This window comes from Lotus japonicus, chromosome 3 (genome assembly GCF_012489685.1).
Source record: "Lotus japonicus ecotype B-129 chromosome 3, LjGifu_v1.2".
Taxonomy (NCBI): Eukaryota; Viridiplantae; Streptophyta; class Magnoliopsida; order Fabales; family Fabaceae; genus Lotus; species Lotus japonicus.
The window spans coordinates 18,097,995-18,107,027 of NC_080043.1; the positions used below are offsets into that span (position 1 = coordinate 18,097,995).

General features: G+C 34.5%; 1 pseudogene; it reads right to left on the reverse strand.

The window, feature by feature from the left end:
- Window positions 1–277: 277 nt before the first annotated feature.
- LOC130743700 (cucumisin-like) lies at window positions 278–4,223 on the reverse strand (annotated as a pseudogene).
- Window positions 4,224–9,033: the final 4,810 nt, after the last annotated feature.

Below are 9,033 nucleotides of genomic sequence, written 5' to 3' on the forward strand. Positions count from 1 at the left end.
AACACAGCAACAATTTCTTTTTTGAAAAAAAAAAATTAACCTTACAATGTCTTTGATCATCCCATCCACCTAGCTCCAAAACTTGAAAATAAAAGAGTAACAGAAAACTTGTAAATGTTCAACAGGAACTGAGATTTAAAAGAATGAGGCCATAATAATCCTTTTTAATTCCTAACAACTGTATAGTACAGAAAATATATAACTTAGTTGTCATCACAAACTTGTGGTCTTACTTTCATTCAATTGTCAAGTAAACAGCAGTAATTAAGAAATGGCAGCTAAAGTTGTCTTTATTAAATGATAATAAGGAATTCCTTTGGTTCTGCTTATTCATACACACCCAAAAGATATAAGTGGGTGAAAGAAATGAGAGATAGGAAAAGCAAAGAGAGACTAGGAGAAAAAGATGTGGAATGAGAAGCATGTGTGGATGAGTTAAAACCCACTACATCATACACAACAATCGGGCTCCTCACTTGGAATCCACCATCGTCCCAAACTAAAGAAGCTGACACTATAGGTTCAGTTATTGCTCCATCAATAGTGAGCACAAATGTTTTCTTTTGGCCAAGTGAATTGAATGGCAAAACATTTGGCTCCACTTTGATTTCTAGTCCCCTAGGAGCAGTCACTGTAGCTTTATATGTGGACTTTGGAGAGCCAACATTTGTGACTGTCCTTTTGAACCTGGCAAATACTTTACGATCTGTGTGAGGGGCCTGAAGAGCAAACGAAGGGTAATTTAGATCCCTTGCGATCGATCCATTGTTTGTGGCACAGGAGCTGCTATTATCCCCTGTGATGAGTTGTATATACATTGCGTTATAGCCCTGGCCACACAAAAAACTCAGGTAGTCCCTTTCAGTAAGATCATATACTAAACCAGGTGCCAAAGCCTTCGAAGGACTAATTTGACCTGCTCCATATGCCAACTCTGCTTCTATGTTATTCAAGGGACTAAGGGGTTCAGCTGCAAGCCACACAAATTGTTTGTTTGAATTAGCTTATATTTTTACCCAAAAGAACAACAAAGAATTAGCTAATTATGTGTTTAGATGAACGGATCACCGGTCTGATTTCCGAAAATTGAGTATTTAAAACTAATCATATATATTACATGTTGTCATTAGAGCTGAACGAATAGCCGCAGGAGACCAAGTAGGATGAAATGATTTGATGTAACCTGCTACACCAGACACGTGTGGGCAAGACATTGAGGTTCCTGACATGATATTGAAGTTTAACTCTCTGTGGTCAATATCAGAGTTTGAAACAGGAAATATTGGAGACCAACTAGCGAGGATGGTTACGCCAGGAGCAGTCAAATCCGGCTACAAAAGTAGATGAAAAAATAACATAGTTTCAGAAAATGTTACCTTACTGAGATATTTAATTTACTTATTCATAGAAAAGTACCTTGAGAATTTCAGGTGTAATCATGTTTGGACCCCTTGATGAGAAATAGACTACCTCAGGGGCTGAAGTATCTTCTAACTCATCACTCTTATATATTGTGGCGCTTGAATCCCTGCAAGTTGTTTCAAGAAACATTCACTTTTAGTGTGCCTCTCTAAATTATTCATAATGAGCATAACTTGTATAAGAAACCTTATAGATTTTACATATACCTTGTGGATTTTATGTATTTCAATATAGAGACAGCATCCTTGAAGTCGAGGTAAGATCCAGGCAAGGGATAAGCCAGTGCGGGTGGTATTTGAGTGGTGGTTGAGAGGAAACCAATGGGACCAGTTTCATTTGGGTAAAAGCTCTCGCAGAGAACAATTTTACCCTTCACTAAATTCTGATCCAATGAACCATGATTGCAAAGCCTGGATTACATAACAAATTATAGATTTTTTTTAATGATTCTTGCATTCAATGGTGCCAATTTAGAGCACATGTAATTACTTATTCTTAATTCTTTAGCCATAATGTTAGTAATGTTTTACTTTACATCATTTGTTAAGTTTATGGGCATCTCATATAACTTACCTTGATTTAGATCCATCGATGCCTGCTTTAGTATTGGGTGCATCACGCCCAAAGATTAGAGGGTATAATTTTCCCTCAAGGTCAAATGTATTTAATGAGACTCCCTACAAGGAAAGAAGATTGTCATTATTCTTTGACTTTTAATTATATGAAGAAAAAAAAAACTCCTAATCAAATTCACCATACATATATCACAAAATTACAAACCGGCCAAATTAGCCTAGTTTACATTCAAGTAATGAATGAGGCCATAAAATTTGAAGGCAAAAACCAGCAGATGAAATAATGTTAGTTCTTGCATAGGATGTAGAAGGTATATTACCTCATAAATTCTGTTGTCTCCTAATCTAACTTTTGTCACAAACTTCCTGTCAATGGTGCTAGCAGCCACAGAGATTGACCAAGGCTGGACATTATCTACAGCCCCAAGTGTTGGACCTGAGTTCCCTCCTGATGTTACTGTCAGTATTCCATTTCGCATTGCATGAAATGCTCCTATGGATATACCGCTTTCAAAATAGCTTACAACCTTGGCGGTGTCACTCGCTCCTAGTGAGACTGAAAATATGTCAACCCCGTCTGCAATTCCATCATCAAAGGCAGAAAGTATATCTGCATCATCACATCCATCTTCCCAGCAGACTTTGTACACGGCAATACGTGCTGAGGGAGCACCTCCTCTTGCTACTCCTTCTGCAAGGCCTAACATGCTTGCATTGCGAACCGGGTTACCAGCTGCTATTGATGCTGTATGAGTCCCATGACCAATTGAGTCTCTTGGAGATAAGAGTTCTTTGTTCAAGGATTCAACTCTGTAACATCTAGCACCAATTATTTTACTGCAAAAATATAAGAACATCTATTAGTAATGCACATTTTTGTTTGTTTCATATGTAGCAGCTTGAATATTCTACATGAGTTAAGATATAATACTTATTGCAAGTGAAATTGGAAGAAGATTGGCAGATTCCCTTCCATTTACTGGGTGGGGGACCTAATCCTTTATCATTGAAGCTTTCAGATTCTGGCCAGATTCCAGAATCAAGTACTCCAATGATTATATCACTTTCAGCATTCCTTCGTTCCACATTTATCGGAAAGCCAATAAAATCCTAAGACTTGGTTGTTTGGAGTTGTTTCTTTGTACTAGGAAACACAGACACCACACCATCAAGTCCTGCATTTTCAATGATCATGGTTAGTAAATCAACAAAGTCAAATTGAAAGGTAATTTTTCAAGAGAACAGAAGAACTTCTTTACACACCAGCCATTTTATCTGCTTCTTCCTTGGTTAGCTTTGCAGCAAAGCCACTGAAACTACGTTTATAGTGGTGGGTTACAGATTTTGGTGCTCCATTGCTGAAATTTTGAATAAAAGTAAGGTATGATAACGAAACCATTATATTTTTCCAGTTAATTCTTTTTTTTTTATATCACAATCACTTTCTATTGTAAATATTCTTTTTTCCAAATTGTATAGTAAGTCTAGTCATATTTGATATCAATTTAACAATTTTTTAGACAAAATAGACACACATAGTATCACACTCTACTGCAGTGGGCATAGTGGGATATGCAGAATCAAAGGCCATAGCTTCACAGAGTAAGTTTCATTTATAGCTACAAGCAAAAGATATAGAGGACACAATTATTCTGCTACCCCTCCATCCTTCATCTCTATCAAAACTGGATTATTTCACGGTTAAAAAGTGATTAAAAGTATGGCTTGATTTATCTGTGAGCAAAGTACTAATAACTAAAGGCCAAAAGCTTGTAAGCTTAAATAGTATATTCAGTATGCCTTCATAATAACACACTAGTACTCTTTCCTAAACCCCTTGAATAAATTAAATTATCAAAGAGGAAGCAGCCTACGATCACTTTCTTAGATTTTGATGAAAAATTCAAACCTGGTTGCAGCAACTTGCTGTAACATGCTTTCATGAAGGGAAAGTGCAGTAGCTTCATCATTCATGCTATTGCCAGTATACACAATATAGGTCTGTATTCAGAACAAATATATCAGATCCAAGAAAAGTACACTTGTCAGGGAAATAAACCATAAAAATCAGGAACCATTGGAATTCAAATGCTAGGAAAAATAACAATGTGATAAGGTGATAAGGGAGGAAGCCTCATCAAAGTCAATAAATTATAATCCAAAAACATGATGGATTCATATTGCGAACTAGATTTGTTGTTATTTTAGGGTAACTACCTGCAACATTTACTACGCTCAATTGCACTAATAAAGCAGGAAAGAAATTGATAGTATAGACCATAAACTAAGGCCCTATTCCCATACAGAAAAAATTGCACACAAGTTTTGAGTGAGTCTCGACATCTGGTGGTATTTTCTACTATAGTGAGATGAACCAGTAAAACACAAAAAAATGAATGAGGAAACAAACTATTTTTCTGTTACAATGTGTAAGAAAAATCTCAAAACCACATTATGTTGAAGATGGGAAGAAGAAAATTATTTTCTCTGATCAGAAATGAAGAGAATGATGGAAGCAAAATGACATAAACCTTAGGAAAAGAGCACAAAAAAGACCAAGACTTTTTGTGTGACAAAGCAATCACTGCATTGATATGTTTCTTGCTGTTGTAGCTTTTGTTGAGGTAGAGAGCAATTATGTTAATGGCAAAGATACTAAATGAAATCAATTTGAAGAATTATGTTTTTATCATTTAAGAGCTTCACTTTTAATAAAATTTTGAAAAGAATTACATAACTTCTCCTGAGTGACACTCACATCTAATGTGCTAGGCGCATGTAAGTGACTTTGCACAGCCGAAGTTAGGAGAAGCATTACTAGGAGAGCATAATCCATGAGCATCATGAAGGAGAGTGTCAAATATATATGTTTATTTTGAAACCAGTAAACCTGCGAGAGAAAATTTAAGAAAATCAAAACTGTATCCCAATAGAATCGTGTACACTATAGACATATCAAGGTTTCAATAACCCCCAAAAGATAATCCAATACAGACATATATATCAGATCCTGTGGCAAGTTCATTTATCAAACAAATGTTAATAGGTTACTCCTTTAGGAAGCAGGGCATATTGCATTTTGCAATATAAAATAATCAAATGCACTCACTCAAGGAAAACTATAGAGCTGGAAACTAATGAATTGAAAAGGTGAAACAATTATACAATAGAAAGAGAGATCAGTGCCATTTGGAATGGTAAATCAAGAAATAAGTAAACACTTGAGTGCTTAAGAAAGTAAACACTAACAAAAACATGGATAGATTCTACAGAATGAAGATTCTTTAAATGTTTTCTTTGCCTTAAGTTTTTTTTCAACTGTATGCAGGATGCATTCACCTAAGCCTCAGGCTATCACATTGAATATGGAAAATCAACAACTAACAAAGCCTTTTTCTACTAAGCAAAGTCAGCTACTTGAATCAAATAGTGTCATCGATCGTGTATCTATAATGGTCAAAATCTTCAAAAGGATTATTTAGATCAAATGCATTCACAAACTCACTAGAGAAGAAACGAAACAGCACAATAGTTATTTTTTGGTGTCATGCATGCACTAGTATGTTTAATTTATCATGTATGATAATTTTTCTCGATTTTTTAAAGGCTGAAATATGTTTTGGTCCTAGTTTTGTTGAAAATTATTGGTTTTTGTCCCTCTTTTACATACTTAAGCCCTTGTGTTTTTAGAATAGCCATATGTCAGCACCTATATGTTTCAAAATAGCTGTATTTCAAGTCTCTGTGTACAAGTCCACCTATCTTGTGCTAAAATTCACTTTTTATTAAAATAAAGGAAAACAAGCATTGAGCTTCAAACTACTCATAGAGGGTCTAATATCAGATGTCATGAACCAATTATTCTAAAAAGTTATAGTGTTGGGTGAAGACACATTAACTGTTCACTGGACTCAATATGTTTAGAACACATGCGGATGTTCTGTTACAATAAGTTCTTACTCACTCCAATGGAAATAACTAATCACATAGATGGAGCAGAATGGAATATTTTTTAGGGGAACCAAGATATAGAACTTGTTAATCTCATATCATGTTCTGTTCTAATTTTGAATTATATATCAAACATACACAAATTTCAAGTGTTATGTATCTCATGTTGTATCACGAAGCACTACCTAAAAAAGGAATGAAACCAAGGACAAAGATACAGTTCATTTCATTTTTCCTGTGCCTAAATGCAACTTGAAAGATTTAACCACCAGTCTAGATATTAGGTGGATTTCATATGTTGTACAGAATGTTCTTATTATGCTAAAATTACTTTTTGATTCAAGTAGTAACAAATGTTTGACTCCTATTTATTAGTAAATTGCTGATGAAATCTATCTCAAACTCTGGACAGTTCAATTTCTTGTATATGAAAGGAGATTGGGTGAAGGAAGACATAGATGGTTACATTTTATAACTGTTGTATTGTAAAAGAGACATTTTATATCCATGTACGGGTGTATGAAAAATCGATATGTATAGTTTGTCATTATATTTTCCCTCATGCACTCTGTGCTAGATGCATGCATTATTAGGAGTTTTTGGTTTTCTCAGGTATGGAAAGTTCAGTACTGTAATATGCTCACTCGCCAGTTATATAGGGTGTTCAGTTCAATCAACTTCTAACTCATTTTTTGCAATTAATCTCTAGTTTGTTACTTATTTCTTACAAATATCTAAGAATAAAAAATAAACAAATTACAAAATAATATATGATTTTCATTATTAAAAATAAAAATGTCTAAGAAGAAATCTTTATTTTTCCACCAAAATCCTCCATTTAAGCACATCTTGGAGTTTCTACTGTGAAGTTGTTTGTTAAGTCATTTGATCAAAATAGAGATGTTTCATTAACTAAACTATCTCATTTATTTTCAGAGCTTTTTTTCATAATACTAGCTAGCTACATGTTTAAACTTATTATTTCATTCACAATATTCCTCCACATAAGTTTGATATGGTCTCATGTATGCATGCACTAGTATATATGTTAATGTTAGCTAAGGTGGAAGCTGAGCGTACGTGAAGAACTTGCGATCGATGAAGCTCAAGGCGTCCAAGAACAGAAAAGGATGGCTCTCGTAGAACTATGGCAAGTCCAATGACCCTTTATTTGAAGCTTTTAATCTGCAAAAGGAGTCATTCATTAATTAGAAAAATAACATGTAATAAAACTATAACACAGACAGAGTTGTAAATAAACAAGCTATAATAACAACTTTCAGACTCTGTTGGATTGTGCTTTTGCACTGCTGTGCTGGGGATTAACCTTTAAGTTTCTTATCCACTTTATTGGTTGAAATGGTGCAGTACTGATTGCCATTTGAAACCTCTCAGCTTAGTGGTTTTAATTATGAATGATATATATATAACTATATACAGTAAGAAATGCAAATCAGAAGAAAGGAAGCTGGGTTGTTTGGATGTCAGTCATATATATGATTGTGTTTAGGGAAGGATCACATGTAAAAATTATTTATGCATTAATTCCAGTTTCCTTTTGTCAGTATCATCTTGCTGATGCAGGGGATGCTATTCTGCCTATAACCAATACTAACAATTTGAACTACTAGGTGCAAGAAATGGATTCAGTGGGGAATAGGGAGGTGATGGCTTGGAATAGAACAATAAATTCAGTGTTTCAATATCAAAAGAAAGGGGATTCATTTGTGATTCTTCATCACTGAATGAAGTTGCAGTCTTGGAATTGTGCTTCTAGCTTGGGAAGAGGTCTAATATATTTTCCAACTTTCTTGTGTAACTTACTTATGTATTTATATGGTTTTAAGGTCTAATTGTGCTTGTTCGAATACATTTTGGCTTATCAAAGTAAGTGAGTTCTTGTGTTCCTTCCCATGTATGCTTTTCTTTTTCCAGAACTGAGTTAAAAAAAATGAAACTCTGATGAGTTTAACTTTTTGTTTTGCCTGAGACAGAGAAGGGTGATTGTTCATCAGATTGAAAAAAACATGGACTCTTTTCCAAGGTAAAACACAAAAGATAGAAGAGGAAAATACACAGGTATGTAATATACACATGTTTTCTCTTTTTATATATAAATTTGAGGAGGAGTGTTTATTGTTTGAGTTTGATTGCAAGAAAAAGAAAATGCAAGTTCGGTTGAAAAATCATTTAATTTGAAATTGTTTGTATATATATTATGAAGTATGATTACTACTAATTGGTCAGTTGAGTTATCAAATTCAGTTGCAATAGACATGCTAAACCTCAGGGTCAGTTGAGAGGATATATATATATATATATACCTTGAATAGGAATAGGATTCTCCAATGAGAATTGTATGAGTGGCAAAGAGAAAGACTCCAAACTCAAGGAACTTGATCACTGAAAAAAGTAGTTTTTTTAGAAAATATAATGTAATTAGCCTTTAAGTTGAATGAACATTGTTGAATATCTATTAAGATTTAGTTTATTATTAGTCTTATCTCATAGAGATATTGTTAAGATTTGTTTATCTATTTTAGATTAGTATCTATTTAAATAGAGATGATATCTATTTAATTAGAGATAGGTTTAGATAGATTTAGTTTGTTTTTATCTCTTTGTTAGTCTATATATATTGTAGTCTATAGTCAAGTATTAATCAATGAAATACAAGTATTATTTTATCAAATTCAAGTTGGTATCAGAGCTAGTTTTGATCCCTCCGCTGTGAGGGGGCTCCTCCCCCGTGAGCCCCCTCATGGTGACTTTCCAAATCTCTTTGGATTTATTTTTTTTTACTTTGCTTCCGCTTGTTAATTCTAGCCGTTTTCTTACGGCCTCGTTTCTTTCTAATTATGGCTCCCTTTCTCTTGGAACCCTAATAATGTTCAACCACTATCAAATCAACAGTCGGTTCGCTGTGCCGCCTTCCCAGCCATCGTTCGTGATGCCGCTTCCACAGAAAGGTTCACCATGCTCTCTTGATTCTGTTCCAGCGGTCGGTTTCTCCATATCTGCCCTTCTTGCGTGTCGTTTGTGGCCGTGACTCGTGTTAAAGTGTCTGAACCATGCTACTGTGGAA